This window comes from Myodes glareolus, chromosome 27 (assembly GCF_982192425.1).
Source record: "Myodes glareolus chromosome 27, mMyoGla1.1, whole genome shotgun sequence".
In the NCBI taxonomy this organism is placed as follows: domain Eukaryota; kingdom Metazoa; phylum Chordata; class Mammalia; order Rodentia; family Cricetidae; genus Myodes; species Myodes glareolus.
This window is the reverse complement of record NC_142052.1, coordinates 37,043,669-37,066,308: the sequence shown is the minus strand read 5'-3', so window position 1 is coordinate 37,066,308 and position 22,640 is coordinate 37,043,669.

Genomic DNA, 22,640 nt, shown 5'->3' with positions numbered 1-22,640 from the left:
AACCCCTGAAGTAAGAGACCTCTTGTTTGTCCCTGCTGCTCAGCCCCGAAATAACCACACAGAAACTGTATTAATTAAATCACTGATTGGCCTATTTGCTCTAACTTCTTTTTGGTTAGCTCTTACATCCTCATTTAACCCATTTTCATTAGTTTATATTTTACCATGAGGCTCGTGACCTACTGGGAAGATTGCAGCTGGCAGCTCTGCATCTTTTCCCTCTGGTGACTACATGGCTTCTCACTGACTCTGCCTTCTTTCTCCCAGCATTCAGTTTAGTTTTCCCCACTTATGTGTATTCTGCTCTGCACAGGCCCAAAATAGGTAGTTTCTTTATTAACCAATGGTATTCAAAACATACAGAGGGACCTCCCACATCCAACCCCATGCTGTAATATTACTAGCTGTCCATTTTTGTCCAACATCATTTCTTCTGTCTTCAATTTTTGTCTCCATTTTTTACTCAAGGTGAATATTTTTAATATCTCATTAAAACATTATTTCTCAGTCAATACACAATAAGTAGAAATTTAAATATATGAAAAATTAAATTAGTGAAAATAAATAGATTTAGAAGCAATGTTGTTAAAAAAAATCAGATCCTTGCCTTACATAGTATTGTGAGTTGTACTCATAAGTACTGCATACATTATTTTCTACTTTGTGAATGAAGTTACTATGATAAGTGTTAGAACAGTAAGATATGTGATAATAAATGAAATGCTAAAACATATCTGAAAATGGAATCTATTTCCTCTAATAGTAGATGATATTTTTCATGGAAATGAAGAAAATATATGCAAGACTTACAAATTTGAATTATTTTAATTTTTTTTCAAAAAGTGTCACTTTTCAAATAAATTAAACTTTGGTATTTGTACTCTGTTAAAATCTCTTTTTAACCACGTATCACCATATAATAGCAATAATCATTTTATTTAGATTTAATTTAGATTTCTCAATAAAAAGCATTTCCAGTTCTCAAGTGATATTTTTATAATAACCTAGTAGAAATTTCAAATAGATAATAACCTTTCAATCTATGAGGTCATACTAAGAAAAGTTAGAAGGAAAGTTTAGGATATCCATCCATAAATCCAGTTCATTAGATATAAATATAAATCATATAGTAAGCAAAGAGTGGAAACCAAATAGCCATGGAAATGTGGTCATTGAATCTTATATTTTAAAGATATTTTTCCCTATCTGGAAGCACTACAATTGACATTTCACTTAATATTACAGTGTGTCTTTACATTGCCTTGAGTTATATGCACGTTTTTCAAAACTGATTCTTCCACTTCATCAGCATTTGAAATCTTTCAAATTTAGTGTTTTAATAATTTGCTTTTAATTTCATAATTTTGATTTTAGAGGTTATTTATTTTCTTGGTTAAATCGTAGTATTTTGATGCATTCATTTATTGTTATTGTGAATGGAAATGCTTTCATACTTTCATGATTAGCAAGTTTATTACTGTATGAAGATTTTTACATGTAAAATTTGTTTTACAAAAATATAACTGAACTTACTATTTTTAGTCATGTTTTAATGTTTCCTTTTTCTACATATTCAGTAATGTCATCTATAAATATGACTTGGCTTCTGTTCTTTCGCACTGTGTTCTTTTTATCTTGCTTCATTGCCCTGCTAAGATTTCCAGTACTACTGTGAATAAGAGTTTTTAAAATGAATATACTTATTTTTTGAAGGATCATTTTCAGGTTTTAAATAAGCAATATGTTAAAGACATGTTTTGTTATGTATTCTATTGATTACATTGTACCACATTTTTGCAATATCTAATCTGTTCAGAATTTCTATCATGAAGAACAGTTTTACTAAATGCTATTTCTGCATGTGTTGCGATGGCCCTATACTTCAGTCTTTTCATTTTGACAGTGTGATATAATGTATCTATTAAACTTCAAATTTTATGACATCCTACATCAAAGAGCAAATCTAATATTACCCCAGTGACTTGATTTTTCGTGTGCTGTTGAATTTCATTTACTAATTTTTGCTGAAACTATATATATATATATCCATGTTCATCAGTTTACCAATCTAACATTTCCTCTTCCTCTTCATACTTCGTAGTTTTATTTTTAGCCTTGGTCTTATTAACTTTTAGGATTTTGTTTCATTGGCAGGGTTTGTGTCAGAGTAATGCTGGATTTATACAATTAGTTCTATCTTGACCATGGCATACTACAGGATAGTACTATGGCATACATGAGTTACTATGCTGCAAATAACTTTCACTCCTGAGACTATGGCTTCGTGCCAATTGTAAAAAGAGTAGTCCTACCCAACAAGAACTGATCTCCACCATAAGAATTCCCCTCAGAGGTAATCTAACTAGTATTCTTACTCCAGTCTTAGATTCCAGACTTTCCATTGGACAACAGAGGCAGAAAGCAAATCATAAATCAGATGAATATTAATCTTTTCCATTTTTACTTACCAAAATTTTGTTACAAAGTCACAATGCAACAAAATTAGGCAGTCTGTATAGCTCAACAAACAACTGTAGAGTTAGAAACTCATTTTCAGCTAATCTTTTTAAACGATTTATTTAATTAACAATGGTGAAAGAATGTCGCCAAGAATAATACCTTTAAATGTAATAGAAGGAATTTAGTTAAAAAGCCACAAATCAGGTTAAATGGCAAACAAGTAATCCTTGAAAGAGAAACATAAATGATTCAATTGGGTTCAGAAAAATAAATAAATGAGTAAGACAAAGAGCATACATATTCGTTAAAATATCTAAAATTAGACTGAATAAATTTATATCTGTGTATTCACTAAAGAATTGTTGAATATATTAAAGAAACCATCTTGAAACTCTTATTATTTGCTTGTGATCATAGAAGAAAGACTTGTTTAATAGCTGCCATTTCTGGTGACTGGAGCAATATCTTTCTGAATAATGACATATAAGACCAAAGGCTTTGTGAGTAGGTAGACAGTAAGAATAGCAATAGAGGGGTTAAAAATGGAATTGAGGAAGAATGTATAATACTAAAGGTCGTTTGAGGGGTCACATGGGAACAATACTGTAGACGTTTCACAAAATATGTTAACATATGAAAGAAATATAAAAGGAGTCACCAAATAATGAAGTAGAAAATGTACCAATGATTTATACATCTTTCACCACCAAGTTAAGCTTATAGACCTAGGAATGAATTACATGCAGTTGATTCATTGGCCAAAAGGGTTCCTTACAAATTTTCAAATATTCCAAACTATTGGCTAATCTCCAAAAAATGATAATAAATTCTTATTCATTGATAATAACAATTATATGTCTCATTAAACATAGAGCTGTTTTGAGGTGATTAACCAGAGTCTTTACCCCTACTGGATGTTGTGGATGGTTATGAAATACACTCTGCCTGCTGCAATAGAAGAAAGGTACATATCAGCACAGCTATTAACCCTGTGGTCTATATGATGACCTACGTGCAAAAATATGTTGGTGTAATAGTGGCGCAAAAGTTCGGCAAGCTAGCAACCACTCTCTGTTTGGATTTAAGGCCTTCTCCATGAGATAAAAGAATACAGCCAAGAATATGAGACTTGATAGATCATGAGCTAGGGGATAACTAAATACTATTATTTTGATCATAGGAATGAAATGATGCATAATGATATTAGTGCTTCATTCAGCTCTCATCCAAAAAGCTTCCAATAGTGGTAGATGGAAACTAACACAGAGATCCACAACTGGATAATGTTCAGAGAATGAAAAATTTTGGAGCACTTGATCCAAAATGGGATATCTTCAACAAACTCCCACCCTCAGGTCTCAAGGAATTATGTAGAAAGGGAAGCAGAATGAATAAAAGAGACAAAGAGTGGGTGACTCTAAAGTAACAATGTCTTTTATCAAAACAGGAATGACACACATATGAACTCACAGTCTTTGAGCAGGCACAGGCTTTGCACAGAACACAGTCAACAGAAAATAAACCTAGTGCTATTTTTGTACACTTTTTTCACATTGCTTTTTTAAAGGAGGACCTTTTTTGTCTTGCTCAGCCCTTGCTTATAAATTATGATTTACAATTTTGTGTTTTTCATGCATTCATTTTTGATTTCTTCTATGGATGTTTTTCTTTTTTAAAATTCTGCCTTCACTGTTTTGTGTACTTTGTATTTTCTAAAGAACTTGAGAAAGAAAAGGGGTAGAGTTGAGTTGTTGAGGAGGTAGGGGGAATATCAGAGTTGAGTGAACAAAAACACGGTCAGATTGTATTGTACATTTTTTTTCCAATAGAAATTGAAAAGGAAAAGGTTTGTAAAGCATATAAACTAAGAGAAAAGAAGAGACTAGATTAGACAAGAAATTAAACACCATTCCTCCTGGTCTCTTTTTTAAGTTGTAAAATGAATCAAACACTCTCTTCCACCCTCCAAATAAAGGACGTAATTTAGTTTAGATGGTCCTTTATCAGTCAATAACCATTTAAATAACCAAATAGCAATTAGAATCCCAAAGGCAAAGGCCACTTTATATAATTTTATTATAAGAAATGCCATTTTTTCAGCCAAGTAATTATATAGAAAAGAAACCTAAAAGATGACATAAGAAAAGATACATATATAACTCAGCCTACAGGGCCCTCACATTTCAAAGTCCTAAGATCAATGCTGAGCACTACATAAATAGAGAATGAATGTACATGTGTATTAATGTAATCCCAGTATTCAGGAGGCAGAGACAATAAACGCCAAGTTTAATGTCATCTACCTTGACATAATGAGTGAGTTATGATCCAGTTTTGAACCAGATGAGAATCTGCAGAAAAAGCAAGAAAGAAAGATACATATTTGAAATTTTAAATCGCAGACTTTTCAATAGCAATTATAATATATTCTTAGTATTTAAATCCTTTATGAAGAAAGAAAAAGTTGTGTGATAAGAAAAAATAAAATTAAGTCCATTAATAAAGATATAAAAGCTACTAAAATGAGAATAGTGGAACTTATAGGATTATAAAATACTTTTATTGAAAAAGATTATATGGAGTGGGAATTATTAGATTTTAAGTGGGAAAGATGTGCTAATTTAAAAATTGGTAGAAAGCATATAAACCTAAACTGTAAAAAATGGAAAAAAGAAAGAAAGAAAGAAAGAAAGAAAGAAAGAAAGAAAGAAAGAAAGAAAATCGAGTGCTTTAAGGAAATGTGAATGTGAGATGGTATTTATATGTACTAAAAGTTTTGGAAAGAATAAAATAAAATTGAGAAAATAATGATCACAAGATCCACCAGTTCAATTCAAAACTAAACAAATAATCAACATACTTTTGTGAAATTCAGGTTAAACAAATACAGATTTTTTAATGCATCTATTTCTAAAAATTCAGAAGGATTAAGATGGACATCTTAAAAGAAGCAGGAACAAAAGCTCTTTACATACAAATCGAACTAAATATTAGCTGACAACTGAGAGAGCCAATGGAACTCAGGATGATTACCAGCTAACCTTCCAGAAAACCAGGGGGACTCAGAATAATTATCGGCTGATCTCTCAAAGAGCCAATGGGTTCAAAATGATTATCAGCTCACCTCCCAGGGAGTTAGTGGGATTCAGACAGTAGAACAATCACAAATTCAAAGACAAAAGTAACAACATGTAACAACACTGTTAGTTCAGAATTAATATTCCCATTCTTTTTTTTAGAAAACTTTATATTGATTTCCTTAGTGGCTACATGAAGTCATGGAATCACAGCAGCAGTGGATGTAAATACTCTCCTTTCCTTAATTCTTGCCAGCGTTTCTGGCATGTCACTTTTATCCTGTGTACAACCATGTCATATTCAGAGAACAAAATTCACAGAATATCCCTTCTCTTTTGGGTCTTACATTCTTTCTGCCCTCACTTTTGTGATGTTCCAGAGAATAGGTAAGGGGCGGTGGTGATACAGATACTGCATCTATGACTGAGCACTTGGAGAAATTTATTCTTAGAACTGCTAACGTTTTCTCTGAATCAACTACAGCCAGCTGCAATAAGTATCTTATGTGATCGAGAGTAGAAGCACCACAGGCCGTGTATAGAAAGGTAAATATTTAAAAAAGAGTTCTGATAACACGGCCATTGAGAAAAAGCAGTATCAATAGCTTGCTTAAGGCTTTATGACATCTACAGCAAAGAATTTTTGTCATGTTTACAGCACCAAACATTAATACTCTCCTATTTGATGGGCTTCAAATTCATCAATAAAGCAATCAGTTGCCACTATAAACAGTTTTTACCATGACTATAAGAGTATATTTACCAAACCTTGCAGGGCTATGTTGCAGCCTGCAGGGTATAGCATTTCACAAGGCGACAAATATCTATTCGCCTGAAGCAGTCTCCATAATACCTTGCGTTATGAGAGTTAGCCATCAAGGAGAGTTTCTTAGTCAGTTCAAGATTTCCTTACCTGACACTTACAACTAAAGTCTGTGGCATTTTCTGCAATATGATCTTACCACCTAATTATGATTGGCAACCAGGAGCCTTGGCAATAGAGTTTATATTTTCTGCACCTCTGCAGATTCTAGGCCAATAACCAAGAAAGATAACCCATGTCTGGTACTGACAGTTTCACTTAATAACCCCTGTGCTCTAGGAGGATTATTGTTCTGTACTTTAGGGTACTTTTTACTTAGCTTAGACCCTAGCAGGCTTTCAGATGGACTCTTAATCCCACCTTAATTTCCTTAACCAAAACCCTACCCTCATTTCCACAAAGTTGCTACTCTTATCCCTGCAAAAAGTTTTAGCACACTTATTTTCCCCATGTTATTTTATGCAATATGTATTTTACTCTTTCTTAATATACGCTTTTCTGGACTGCAAGATAATAGGTTCCACAAGATTCTCTGCACATACATTTCATGTTGTTCAAGCATTCCCTTGGCTCTCATTCCTCCATTCTTATTCTACTAACCTCTCCTCCCTACTTACATTTCAGCCATATTCTGTTGTCTAGCCTACTGGTGTTATCTGCCACAAGATTCCCATCAATAGTTTCCCAGCTCCTACACGTATTTCAGGTAAAACACGCAAAAGACGAGAAGCTCATCTCTGAGAGAACATGCACAGCTCGTCTTTTGGTCTTGGCCCATCTTGCATTTTATACTACGTGAAGTTATCTCTATTTGACTACAAATTTCACGATTTCTCATTTTTTGCATAGTTGAACAGTATATAATTACGTAAATGTCCATTTTTATTGGCCTTTGTTTAATGCATGCTCACCTAGATTCATTCAATTTCTTAACACTTGTTAATAGAGAACTAATGGACATGGTTGTGAGTATATCTGTAATTCGTCTTAAGGCCTTTGAATGCGTGCCTGGAAGTGGTGGAGATGGATCAGATGGTATATCTATTCCTAGTTTTTGAGAAATATCCAGACTGATATCCAGAGTGCTTGAAGTTTTTACATCCCTAACAGCAGTATACAATAGCTCCCCTTTCGGCACATCTGTGACTTTTGAGAACTGTTCTATCATACAATCCATTTTATACTTTGATTCTTGTTATCTTGTTTTCTCAGTGTTTAATTTTTAAAGTTCTTTGGATATGCTATCAACTTATATCTGAAAGATGAAGCTATGGTGAGAAACTTCTCCCATGCTTTGGGATGTCCATTCAGTTTAATATTTTCTTTGCTATATAGAATTTTGTTTGTTTTGCTTATTATGTGAGTTCCGGTGAGTCAATTGTTGATCTTAATTTGTGTGCTACTGGAGTCTTAATTAGAGAATTCTTATTTGTGCTCATGTATTATTTCCATAGAAGTTTTAAGGCATCAAGCCTTATGTTGAGGTCCTTGATCCATTTGGAGTTGAATTTTGTGCTGAGAGGTAACAATTTAGCTCAATTTTCTTCATGTTGAAATATAATTTTTTAGTGCTTTATATTGAAGATGCTGTCATTTCCCCAATGAACATTTTTGTGGCTTTGTTAAAGGTCCAGTAGCTATAGTTACATAGTTATGTAGAAGTATGGCTGTCTCACCTCTTCTATTCCAATGATATATGCACATGATCTTTTTCCTCAAAGTTTATTAAAATACAAAAGTCTCCATTTCCGCCCCTCCTCCCAACCCCCTCCCACTCTCCCCACTCCCTGCCCTCCTCCCTCTCCACCCTCAAGAGCAGTCAGGGTCTCCTGCCCTGTGTGTAGTTCAAGCTCCTCCCCCCTCCCTCCAGGTCCAGGAAGGTGAGCATCCAAACAGACTGGATCCCAGAAATCCAGTATATGCAGAGGAAACAAGTCCCAGTGTCATTGTCAATGGCTTTTCAGAAAGACTGCAGGCCAGCCACTTTCAGAGAATCCGGCCTCATTTAGAGAATCTGGCTGGATCACGTGCTCGCTCAGTCCCAGTGAACTGGCCTTGGTGAACTCTCATTAGATCAGTCCCCTTGTATCAGTGGGTGATCGCACCCCTCGCAGTCCTGATTTCCTTTTTCATGTTCTTCCTCCTTCTGCTCCTCATTTGGACCTTGGGGGACTCCGTCCGGTGCTCCAATGTGGGTCTCTGTCTGTATCGGCATCCATCATCGAATGAAGGTTCTCTCTGATCTTGCCTTCCTTGCTCACTTTCGCTTTCCTTCTGGTTCTCGTTTGGACCTAGGGAGTTAAGTCCAGTGTTCCAATGTGGGTCTCTGTCTCCATCTCCATCCATCGCCAGATGAAGGATCTATGGTGATAAGCAAAATATTCATCAATATGGTTATGGGCCAAGGCCCGTTCAGGCACCCTCTCCTCTGTCCAGAGAACAATCTGGGGATCTCTCCTTGGACCTGGGATCCCATTTTTAAGCAAGTCTCTAGTAAACCCTAAACTGACTCCCTTAGTTGAGATATATTCTTCCCTGATCCCATATCTATCCTTACTTCGTCCCCTCCTCCCAGTACCCAGAGCATTCCCCATTCCTCCCCTGCTCCCTTCTGTCTAACCCTGTCCCCTTCCAACAACCTTCCTACCTCCCCCCCCCATGTCCCTGAGGTTACCTGAGACTCTTGTCTATTTCCAATCTCCAGTAGGAAAACTACCTGAATTTTCTTCAGGTTCACCCTCCTATCCATCTTCTCTAGGATCACGAATAATAGGCTCAAAGACCTTTAATTGTGGCTAGAATCCATTTATGAGTGAATACATACCGTATTCCTCTTTTTGGGTCTGGCTTACCTGACTCAGTAAAGCGTTTTCTTTTCTTTTTTTTTTATTATTTTTTTATTTATTTTTTATTTTTTTATTTAATTTTTACTGGGAACCCCTCCAGAATCAAGTCTCTTGCAAACCCTAAAATGGCTCCCTTAGCTGAGATATAAACCTCCCTGCTCCCCCAACCATCCTTCCTTCCTCCCCCCTCCCATTCCCCCAAGCCTTCCCCAATCCTCCCCCTCTCCCCTCTACCTGACCATCTTCCCTTACTTCCACTCCCCCACCCCCCATGCACCCGAGTTTGCCTGGCAATCTTGCCTAGTTCCACTATCCGGGAGGATAACTGTATGATTTTCTTCAGGTTCACCTTCTTATTTTGCTCCTCTAGGATCACAAATTATAGAATCAAAGACCTTTAACTATGGCTAGAATCCACTTATGAATGAGTACATAACATATTCCTCTTTTTGGGTCTGGGTTACCTCACTCAGTAAAGCATTTTCTATTTCCATCCATTTGCATGCAAAATTCAAGATGTCACTGTTTTTTACCGCTGAGTAAAACTCTAATGTATATATGTTCCACACCTTCTTTAACCATTCTTCTATTGAGGGGCACCTAGGTTGTTTCCATGTTCTGGCTATTACAAATAGTACAGCTATGAACATAGTTGAACAAATACTTTTGTAGTATGATAGGGAATCTCTTGGGTATATTCCCAAGAGTGGAATTGCTGGGTCCTGAGGGAGGTTGACTCCCAGTTTCCTGAGAAACCGCCACACTGATTTCCACAGTGGCGGCACAAGTTTGCATTCCCACCAACAATGGATGAGTGTTCCCCTCACTCCACATCCTCTCCAGCATAGGCTATCGTTGCTGTTTTTGACTTTAGCTATTCTGACAGGTGTAAGATGGTATCTCAAAGATGTTTTGATTTGCATTTCCCTGATCGCTAAGGAGGTTGAGCATGACCTTAAGTGTCTTCTGGCCATTCGAAGTTCATCTGTTGTGTATTCTCTGTTCAGTTCAGTAACCCATTTTTTAATTGGGTTAATTAGAGTTTTAGTGTCTAGTTTCTTGAGTTCTTTGTATATTTTGGAGATCAGACCTTTGTCTGATGAGGGGTTGGTGAAGATCTTCTCCCAGTCCGAAGGCAGCCTTTTTGTCTTACTGACAGTGTCCTTTGCTTTACAGAAGCTTCTCAGTTTCAGTAGGTCCCATTTATTCATTGTTTCTCTTATTGTCTGTGCTGCTGGGGTCCTACTTAGGAAGTGGCCTCCTGTGCCTATATCTTGTAGACTACTTCCCACTTTCTCTTCTATCAGGTTCAAAGTGGACAGATTAATGTCGATGTCTTTAATCCATTTGGACTTGAGCTTTGTGCATGGTGATAGATATGGATCTAAGATTCAATGCAATCCCCATCAAAATCCCATCAAACTTCTTCACAGACCTTGAGAGAACAATAATCAAGTTTATATGGCAAAAGAAAAAACCCAGGATAGTCAAAACAATCTTATACAATGAAGGAACTTCTGGAGACATTACCATCCCTGACTTCAAACTCTATTACAGAGCTACAGTATTGAAAACAGCTTGGTATTGGCATAAGAACAGAGAAGTTGACCTATGGAATCGAATAGAAGACCAGGATATTAACCCACAAACCTATGAACACCTAATTTTCAACAAGGGAGCTAAAGGTACACATAGAAGAAGGAAAGCATCTTTAACAAATGGTGCTGGCCTTAGGTTCTACAGGTTAGATGTCAACCTGTAGAAGAATGCACATGATTTTTGGTCATAGGTTGTTTGAATTACTAGGACAGAGCACAGACTTTGACAATGATATTTGAATTGAATTTCTGTGAAAAAAATGATCTGAAGTTTTACTTCTTTTCTATCGGATCTGTGTGTTGATTTGGTAACATGGCGAGTTTTACAAGAGTAGTCCTGAGCTTGGAAAGGTTTTCCACGTTATGGTGCCTTCCTCAACTTTCCCCTTCAGTTTGTTAAAGTTTTCATCTTAGAGGTCATTCTCTAAATTTATTCGTGTGTGTGTGTGTGTGTGTGTGTGTGTGTGTGTGTTGTAATTGGGATAATTTTCCTCATTTCACGTTCAGTATGTTTGCTACAGATTTTTGTGTACTGTTTTTGTATTTTTGCCAGCTTATTCAGAGTTTCTGGAGTCTGTAGGATTTCTTTTCTACAGATTCCTATCATTCAAAAATATGGGTCTTTTCACTCCATTTTCTATATGCCTTCATTTCCTTTCCTTCTTTTCTATTATTTCTTTAGCAAAGATTCAAGGACTATGGATAGAATAGAGGGAGCAGACACCTGGTCTTGTTCCTGAACTTAAAGGGAAGGCTTTGATTTTCCGACATTAAAATGAATGAATGAATGAATGAATGAGAAAAGAGTGAGGGGAAATGAGGGAATAAATGAGAAAGAGAGGGAGGCAGGAAGGGAGGAAGGAGAATAAAAACTGAGAAAAAAAATTACAAAATCAAATCGACTACAAATAGTAAGAGTTTTTGTAGACTATATGTACTTACTCCAGATAATAACATCGATACAGCAAAGAAAACAAATGAGGCTGATCATACAGCTCAGATGAAAGAAGGCTTGACTCTCACATTGAATCTGCATCACTAGAGAAACAGGACATTGTGACACACTACATGAGCTACTGTCGTAAGCACACAGAATGGAAAGACAGAGATGGGAGATGAAGTAGCTGTAGAGATGAGGTCATAAAAATAAAGATATAGCTGGAGGTTGATACATAGACAGAAGAGAGAAGGGAGAAAGGAGGGAATATTTAAAGATAAAAACAATAAAAGAGGCATTCAAAAAAAAACTGTGACCTCAGTACCATAAGCACATAAAACAAGCCTTGTCTACGAAATGAGAACTTCAGTGTTGTCTACAGAGCTCATGTTAAAAAAAAACCGAACATTCAGTGAGTATGTATATGAATAAATTTCAAAAGGTATTATAGAGAATCTGATGATTACTGAATATGTAGTCTTTAAAGGTGCAGCACTTAGTACTGACTGCTAGCATTTCTATTCAATAAATACTGTAGTATAAATTTGGTTTTTACAACTGCACACACACACAATATCTGTATTCATATAAATTGCGATTGCGTTTGCCATTAAGTTTGCAATTAGTCATACTATTCATTAACTTAGAAATGCATTATGAGCAACATTGCAATTAACGTATAGTGTTCCCTTTTATTGTTTTATTCTTTTGCATTCAAATAATATTTGCAGATTAAATTTGAAAAAATTAATTTATGCTTAAATGTTTTTTATCTTAAAATAATTATTAAGAGCTTTATATGAAATGAAGTCATGTGAATAGAATTTACTCCTTGATATTAATTATTACATTTTCATTGGAAAAATTGAGTTGTCATTTACATGAGGATTCCCTTGACTAAATATGCATGCACCTGATTTTTTATGTTCATTAAATTAAGACCTAATTAAAATATGTATGTTTTAAAGTCAATGTTTAAAAAACATTTTGCATGTATTGGAAAAGGCTCAATATTTTATGGGTCTTTTTATTTGTTTGAATTTGAACTTGTCTGAAGGGGTTAGCTGTGTTAGCATGGATCCCTTGATACTAAAAGTCTAACAGGGCAAACATCTCACACACTTCGGGATCAATAAAGTCTGCATTTCAGATGTCAGGTCAGGAACTTGTGTTCACCCCTTGCTTTGATGTCTGCAGGAGGCTATCCTAATCCCACAGTGTGCAGCCCTCCACTGAGAACTTCTTTTGGCTTCTAAAAACGTTTCCTGATTCATATAATATTCACTGTGGCTTCAGAGCTTCAAATTGTATAACTCTTCTTTGTGCTATTTGAATACTTCCTTTAAAGCAGAATTTAAAAATAGTGTCCTAGAATATTATCCTTATGTCAAACACATATTCTTAGAATTTGTTTTCAAATGAACTTTGTTCTTTAGGTATATATAAAGAATTAATAATATGCAAAAGTACAATTATAGACCATTAAATAACCATTGCTTTATGTAAATACATACTGACCTATTCAATAATTTATGAAAATAAAATTCAAGCAAACTCATGAAAAAGATTCTACTTATTTAACCCTGTTTGACTAAAGTAACTGTAATTATATTCTTGTAATATGTGATGATTTCAGTCTCTGCTACACCTACTGCCTTGATATTTGATGACATGAATAACTGTCCACTGCCCAAGTATACCACAATTGCTCCTTAGGTTAAAGATGTATGATGCAATCTTCATGACTCTTTCCTTGTCTGGAAATGTAAACAGAGACTGCTCGGTCCTTGCCCAGCTCTCCAGACATGAATAAACACACAGAAACTATATTAAAACTGTATTGATTACAACACTGTTTGGCCAATAGCTTCAGCTTATTCTATTTCTATTTATCTGTGTATCACCATGAAGCTGTGGTCAACTGGTAAGGTTCCAGTGTCTCTCTTTTTCATCAGCTATATGCCCTCCCCTTGACTCCGCCTGCTTTCTCTATATATCTCTGTTGGGAATTTTCACCTGACTTGACTTTACTAAGCCATTGGCCAAAACAGTTTTATTCATCAACCACTAAAAGCAACACATATTGAGAAACACATTCCACATCGTGGGAATGCATACACCAATAAGGACTGAACTGGTGATTTGCAGTTAAAAATGAAGAGAACTCTTATTACTCCAAATTAACTGAGAGACAGATGGAACCATTAAAGCTTCATGATTGGCCAGATACTATTAATTTATGGGGATATTCATTTTATAATTACAAATCATAAAGATTTCTTTTGCTGTTATTGCATGATGTTTGCAAGATTTTAATTAATTGTATCCGTAAAAAAACTACCGTCTTCACATTTGCAAAAAGAGCAATAAAATATTGATAATACATTTTAATTTTTATTTACCATTAATTTGTTTGAAAAAAGATGTACATAATCTTTCTGTAAAGCATACAGAAATACTTCTATAGGTATTGAGACCATCGAAAAGAAAAAGATAATATAAATTTTTTTTAGTTCTGTGTAGACAAAATTAGTTGGTTTTGCTTTCACAATATCTGCGAAGTTGTACTATGTAATTGTGCTGTTATTACAAGGCAATGCATATTAATGCAATTTGAGGTGATAATTTGTCTTGATATTCGTATAGGTTGTCTTGAAGAAGTGCCAGATACAGAGTTAGTAGTTATGTTGAAGAAATTGTCATGAATATATATGTGCGTGTGTGTGTGTGTGTGTGTACGCACGCGCGCGCTTCTCTCTCTATATATATGTATATACTTATATAGCATATTTAAAGTATTATTGAGACATTCTATGCACATTCCAACTAATCCTACCAATACATCCAAACACAGAAATTAGTGTCCTCTTTATTGCTAAATGTTTATGATCAGAAATTTAGAGAAAATTTCCACCCAATAGCTACATAAAACATTTTAGTGATTGAATATTTAAATTTTGAATTAGTGGGTACATTAAAAGTGGTTGTGACTAGTTTCTTAACAGTTTATTTCTCATGTCTAGTTAGTAGAGAACACGTATAACTCACTGAATAGTACTATTTTCCTGACACCTTTCTTTTAACCATCAGAAAGAGCTGGAACTAGGAAAACATCTCAAAAGTTAATGTAGATTGTTTTCTCATAGGCATAAAGCACTTAGGTATTGCGCAGAGAGAACTAGATGTCAATTCGCTATACGTAAGTTAAAGACTTTTATGTAAGATTTCTGTTCGAGAAAACTGTTTTCAATTCAGATGCCCTGAGTCAAATGCTTGTGATAGCAGTGTGAAACAGAGCATCCTTCTACATTCTGCCTCCAGGAATGCTAATGCTAATGATTCATTTAATTTATGAAGTAACGGATGTCTTGTATAAGGAGGTGAACTACGTAGGGACTTTCCATTATGGTATTTCCATTATGGGATCAAGACTGGTGGTGTTCAAGCCTTCATACTTCAAATATAAAATATTAAAATTTTTGAAAAATAAAAAACAAAACAAAACTCAGAAATATATAATGCATGCTTATAATGCATACACACTGAGTAATCCAAATAGTTTAAACGATAGTCTATTTATTTTTAAGCAATATTTCTGTACTTTTTTTTTGGTTTTTTGAGACAGGGTTTCTCTGTAGCTTTTGGAGCCTGTCCTGGAACTAGCTCTTGTAGACCAGGCTGGCTTCGAACTCACAGAGATCTGCCTGGCTCTGCCTCCCGAGTGCTGGAATTAAAGGCATGCGCCACTACTGCCTGGCTGTACATTCAAATATTGGTGTTCATAGACATCTCTAAGTATGCATAATAAGTAAATATTTCAATTTTTATCATATTTTAGCTAAATGAACACCTAATCTACTGTTACTTATGTTCTCTTTCTATGATCTAAATTCAGGGAGCTTTCTTTCTGTCTCCTTCACCTTTCTTCCCTTAACTTCTCAGATTTACTTTTATCACTTTTTCTCCCTCATTAAGCATGTTATTCAGTAAAACTAAGAGTATAGTTATAACTAAAAATGTAAATAATATTCAGTTGATAAGAGGAGGAAACAAATACTGTGGCTTCAACCTAAAATTAGTTTTTATTGAGAGTGAAGGAAACAAAGTAGGACAGGGTAGCAAACAAACCTCAAAAGTTGGAGTCATGAGTCATTATTTTGACTTTCTTTCTTCTTTTTTTAATCTTTATGATATGTGCTTATATTTTTACAATTTATTTATATTTTTTATTTCATTTTACATTCCAACCACAGTTCTCCCTCCCACTCCTCCTTCCACACACTCTCCCCTCCCCTCCGTCCACCTCTCATCCACTCCTCCCAACAGGTATGGGGTCCGATAGGGAGTCAATAAAGTCTGGCACATTATGTTGGGGCAGGACCAAGCCCCTTACTCCAGCATTAAGGCAGAGTATGGTATCCCACCATAGGGAATGGGCTCCAACAAGATATCTCAGGCACCAGAGATAAATCCTGGTCCTAATGCCAAGGTCCCCTCAGATAGTCGAAGGTTTACCAATGTATCTCACATAAAGAGGGTCTAGTTAGATCCCATGGAGGCTCCATAGCTGTTAGTCTAGGGTACTTGAGTTTCTCCTGCTAACACTGCTGGTTTTTATGTAATTAGCGATAGGGTTGCCTAATTAAAAAATAAAAATTAAAAGTGTATTAATTTTAACTTTTATAACAATCACAAAATGAACATATTGCTTTTTAAAGTTCCACAGTGAATTCGAAGGGAATAATGAATTAGTGATGAATGCTTCAGTAAAAGCAATATGAATCAACAAATACTATCTTCTGCCCTTTGTTACCAAACCCTCTTTAGTATTTCCACCTTAAGGGCAAAGGACAAAACAAATCTGTTGCAACTATAACTGTGAAAAGCATTTAAAATTGGAAAAGAACATTTCAAACATGCCAATATTAGTTAAATCATTACATAGTCTACAAAGGTTGTTAAAATAAAGAAATCTAGCTGACTGTATAATGTCATTGGTCTTGCAATTGATTTCAAGAAACCCAGATTTCAAATACGCTTGGCTCTTTATAAAAATAGGGTTGTCTTTGAACCTTCAACTAATCCTGAATTGTAAATATTTGAAATAAAATGGTTTATTTATTGAATGCATACAGATGATTTTGATAGATTTCTTCATATATAATAAATGGGACTATGTTTTATAACTTTTATATTGCATTAAACATTACAGGTAACCCTGAGAAAGTTTAAAGTAGTTACTGGATGTACTACACACCACACACACACACACACACACACACAGAGAGAGAGAGAGAGCGAGAGAGAGACACTTAAATGTATATATGTATATACTTCCAAGTTATTTCCTTATGTATTTTTCTTTCTTTTTTTGACAGTAAATTTTATTTTTTTTTATTTATTAAAAATTTCCACCTCCTTCCCGCCTCCCTTTTCCCTCCCCCTCCCCAGTTCCCCCTCCCCACCTCCCTCTCCCTCTCTAGTCCTAAGAGCAGTCAGGGTTCCCTGTCCCTTGGTAAGTCCAAGGTCTTCCCCCTCCATCCAGGTCTATAAAGGTGAGCATCCAAACAAACCAGGCTCCCACAAAGTCAGTCCATGCAGTAGAATAAAAATCCAGTATCATTGTCCTTGGCTTCTCAGTCAGCCTTCATTGCCAGACACGTTCAGAGTGTCCGTCTTGATCACATGCTCCAACACTCCCAGTCCAGCTGGCCTTGGTGAGCTCCCATTAGATCAGTCCCACTGTCTCAGTGAGTGGACGCACCCCTCGTGATCCTGAATTCCTTCGTTTTCTCCCACCTTCTTCTCCTGATTTGGACCTTGGGAGCTAAGTCCAGTGCTCCAATGTGGGTCTCTGTCCCTATCTCCATCCATCGCCAAATGAAGGTTCTATGGTGATATGCAAAATGTTCATCAGTGTGGCTATGGGACAAGGCCAGTTCAGGCACCCTTTCCTCTGCTGCCCAAGGAACAATCTGGGGACCTCTCCTTGGACCTGGGAACCCCTCTAAAGACAAGTCCCTAGCAAACCCTAAAATGGCTCCCTTAATTAAGATATTTACTTCCCTGCTCCCATATCCACCCTTCCTCCATCCCACCCATCCCATTCCCCCAAGCTTTCCCCCATCCTCCCCTTCTCCCCTCTCTCTACCCATCTCCCCTTACATCCACCCCCCACCCCCACCACCATGCACCCAAGTTTTGCCTGAAAATCTTGTCTACTTTCAATATCCAGGAGGATAACTATATGATTTTCTTTAGGTTCACCTTCTTATTTAGCTTCTCTAGATTCATGAATTATAGGCTCGAAGTTCTTAAATTATGAATAGAATACACTTTTGAGTGAGTACATACCATATTCCTCTTTTTGGGTCTGGGATACCTCACTCAGTAAAGCGTTTTCTATTTCCATCCACTTGCATGCAAAATTCAAGATGTCATTGTTTTTACTGCTGAGTAAAACTCTAATGTGTATATGTTCCATAACTTTTTATGAATGAATGAGGGGAGAATGAATCCCCTCATTCTCCTATTGAGGGGAACCTAGGTTGTTTCCAGGTAATGGCTATTATAAATAGTGCTTCTATGAACATAGTTGAACAAATACTTTTATAGTATGATAGGACATCTCTTGGGTATATTCCCAAGAGTGAAATTGTTAGGCCCTGAGAAACCACCACACTGATTTCCACAGTGGCTGCACAAGTTTGCATTCCCACAAACAATGGATGAGTATTCCCCTCACTCCACATCCTCTCCAGCATTGGCTATCATTGGTGTTTTTGAGTTTAGCTATTCTGACAGGTGTAAGATGGTATCTCAAAGTGGTTTTGATTTGCATTTCCCTGATCGCTAAGGAGGTTGAGCATGATCTTAAGTGTCTTTTGGCCATTTGAACTTCTTCTGTTGAGAATTCTCTGTTCAGTTCAGTACCCCATTTTTTAATTGGGTTAATTAGAGTTTTAGTGTCTAGTTTCTTGAGTTCTTTGTATATTTTGGAGATTAGACCTTTGTCTGATGAGGAGTTGGTGAAGATCTTCCAATCAGTAGGTTGCCTTTTGTTCTTAATGACAGTGTCTTTTGCTTTACAGAAGCTTCTCAGTTTCAGGAGGTCCCATTTATTCATTGTTGCTCTTATTGTCTGTGCTACTGGGGTTCTACCTAGGAACTGATCTCCTGTGCCCATGTTTTGTAGACTACTTCCCACTTTCTCTTCTATCAGGTTCCATGTAGTCAGATTAATGTTGAGGTCTTTAATCCATTTGGGCTTGAGTTTTGTGCATGGTGATAGATATGGATTTATTTTCATTATTCTACAGATTGACATCCAGTTATGCCAGCACCATTTGTTAAAGATGCTTTCTTTCTTCCATTGTATAGTTTTAGCTCCTTTGTTGAAAATCAGGTGTTCATAGGTTTGTGAAATAAGATCTGGGTCTTTGATTCGATTCCATTGGTCAACATCTCTGTTTTTGTGCCAATACCAAGCAGTTTTCATTACTGTAGCTCTGTAATAGAGTTTGAAGTCAGGGATGGTAATGCCTCCGGAAGTACTTTTATTGTACAGGATTGTTTTGGCTTTCCTGTTTTTTTTTGTGTGTGTGTGTGTTGCCATATAAACTTTATTGTTGTTCTCTCAAGGTCTGTGAAGAATTTCGCTGGGAGTTTGATGGGTATTGCATTGAATCTATAGACTGCTTTTGGTAAAATTGTCATTTTTACTATGTTGATTCTCCCAATCCATGAGCATGGGAGGTCTTTCCATTTTCTGGTATCCTCTTCAATTTCTTTCTTAAAAACCTTAAAGTTCTTGTCAACTAGATCTTTCACTTCCTTGGTTAGAGCTACCCCAAGATACTTTATGCTATTTGTGGCTATCATGAAAGGTGATGCTTCTCTGATTTCCCACTCTGTGTCTTTGTTCTTTGTATATAGGGAGGCAACTGATTTTTTGGAGTTGATCTTGTTTCCTGCCACATTACTAAGGGTGTTGATCAGCTGTTGGAGTTCTTTGGTAGAATTTTTGGAGTCGCTTATGTACACTATCATATCATCTGCGAATAATGAAAGTTTGACTTCTTCCTTTCCAATTTGAATCCCCTTGATCTCTTTATGCTGTCTTATTGCTATTGCTAGAACTTCAAGTACTATATTGAAGAGGTGTGGAGAGAGTGGACAGCCTTGTCTTGTTCTAGGTTTTAGTGGGATGGCTTTGAGTTTCTCTCCATTTAATTTAATGTTAGCTGTCGGCTTACTGTGTATTGCCTTTATCATATTTAGGAACGAACCTTGTATCCCTGATCTCTCCAAGACCTTTATCATAAAGGGGTGTTGAATTTTGTCAAATGCTTTTTCAGCATCTAATGAAGTGATCATATGTTTTTTTTTCTTCAGTTTATTTATATGATGGATTACGTTGATAGATTTTCATATGTTGAACCAGCCCTGCCTCTCTGGGATGAAGCCTACTTGATCATAATGTATAAATTTTGGATGTGTTCTTGGATTCTGTTTGCGAGTCTTTTATTGAAAATTTTTGCATCAATGTTCATGAGTGAGATTGGTCTGTAATTCTCTTTCTTTGTTAAGTCTTTGTGTGGTTTAGGTATCAGAGTGACTGTAGCTTCATAAAAGGAATTAGGCAATGACTCTTCTGCTTCTATTTTGTGAAACACATTAAGGAGTATAGGTATTAACTCTACTTGGAAGATCTGATAGAATTCTGCATTGAAACCATCTGGGCCAGGCCTTTTTTTGGTATGGAGGTTTCTGATGACAGCTTCTATTTCCTTGCGACTTACAGGTCTGTTTAAACTGCTCACCTGGTCTTGACTTAATTTTGGTAAATTGTATTTATCTAAAAAAGTGTCCCTTTCTTCCACATTTTCCAATTTTGTGGCATACAGGCTTTTGTAGTAAGATCTAATGATTCTCTGAATTTCCTCTGTGTCTGTGGTTATGTCCCCCCTTTCATTTCTGATCTTGTTAATTTACATGTTCTCTCTCTGCCATTTGATTAGTTTGGATAGAGGTTTATCAATCTTTTTGATTTTCTCCAGGAACCAGCTTTTTGTTTCATTGATTCTTTGGATTGTTTTCTGTGTTTCAATTTTGTTAATTTCAGCCCTCAATTTGATTATTTCCAGTCTTCTACTCCTCTTGGGTGAGTCTGCTTCTTTTTTTTCTAGAGCTTTCAGATGTGTTGTTAAGTCTCTAATGTGTGCTTTCTCCGTTTTCTTTATGCGGGTATTTAGTGCTATGAACTTTCCTCTTAGCACTGCTTTCATAGTGTCCCATAGGTTTGGGTTTGTTGTATCTTTATTTTCGTTGAATTCAAGGAAGACTTTAATTTCTCTCTTTATTTCTTCCTTGACCCAGGGATGGTTCAGTTGTTGACTGTTCAGTTTCCATGAGTTTGTAGGCTTTCTGGGATTAGAATTGTTGTTGAATTCTAACTTTATTCTATGGTGATCTGATAGTACACAGGTGATTACTACAATTTCTTTGTATCTATGGATATTTACTTTGTTACCAATTATGTGATCAACTTTTGAGAAGGTTCCATGAGATGCTGAGAAGAATGTATATTCTTTTCTGTTTGGGTGGAATGTTCTATAGATGTCTGTTAAGTCCATTTGGTTCATTACATCTGTTAGTTCTCTTATGTCTCTGTTAAGTTGCTGTCTGGTTGACCTGTCCATTGGTGAGAGAGGAGTGTTGAAATCACCCACTATTAGAGTATGGGGCTTGATGTATTTTTCTTTTTGAAATTTTATTCTGTCATTCATTTTTCCTTAAATTTTATACATGAAACTCAACATATTCCTTTAAAATTATATGCCTTCTATGTAAAAATCAAATCCTTGAAGTTAGGCTTATATTCTGGGTTTTCAGAGAAATGCTTGATTGCATTTTTACTAAAGGATATTTTAAGTAAAGTCTAGAACTTTCCTGTGACTATTAGTATGGCTAAAGATAGTCATTTAACTTGCTGGAAGAAGAAATATTATCTTCCCAGAAGTATTCTATTCTGCTTTTCATTGTCTAAAACATTCATAGATAAAAGCATTCAACAATGGAGAACTATAAAACTTTACATAGTTTTTAATGGATAACATTGAAGTATTATCTACACATCTTGTTATTTTTGTAAAGATAATGAATAACTAAATAATTTTTTCTGAAATTCTATCAGTTAATAAAATATTAATATATCTTTTTCAAATGTTTTCTACATTAAAAATATTTATTTCCCAGAAACATTGAAAATTACTTATTACCATCCATGAGCATTATTTACTCTCTCAAAAACATGTCGATAATATGATGTGCACTGTGTTCCCTTTTATCGATGTATCAATATTTAGGGACTAAATCCACTAACTGTAAAACAGTCTGTGGCAAAGTATTGACTCCCTCACTGTGCTTCCATCGCTTAGTGAATTGTGGGAGTTGAGTCTGGAGTTTGTTGCTATTGACTTTGATGCCTCTGCGGTGTGTGACATTTGAGATGGAAAAAGAATGAAGGGTAAGGATAGCACAGCTGAATCAGAGAACCAAAGTAAGTGTTTCCATGGGCCTCAGACAAATTATAATTAATTATCCATATAAGAAAGTGTGAAATGGCATGATAGTCAGAGCTTAATAGAGCACACACACACACACACACACACACACACACACATATATATATATATATACATGGATATACATGGATATATATGGATATATACATATATGTAATAGCATGTGTACCAAGTTAATAGATTATGTGAAATATGTATGTGCATTAGACCTAAAAGCATAAGGAGATATTAATATCATGTAGACCTATCTAAATAAAAACACCTCTGATACTAAACGCTTCAACATGTGCTGTGTATATCAAACTGGCATCCC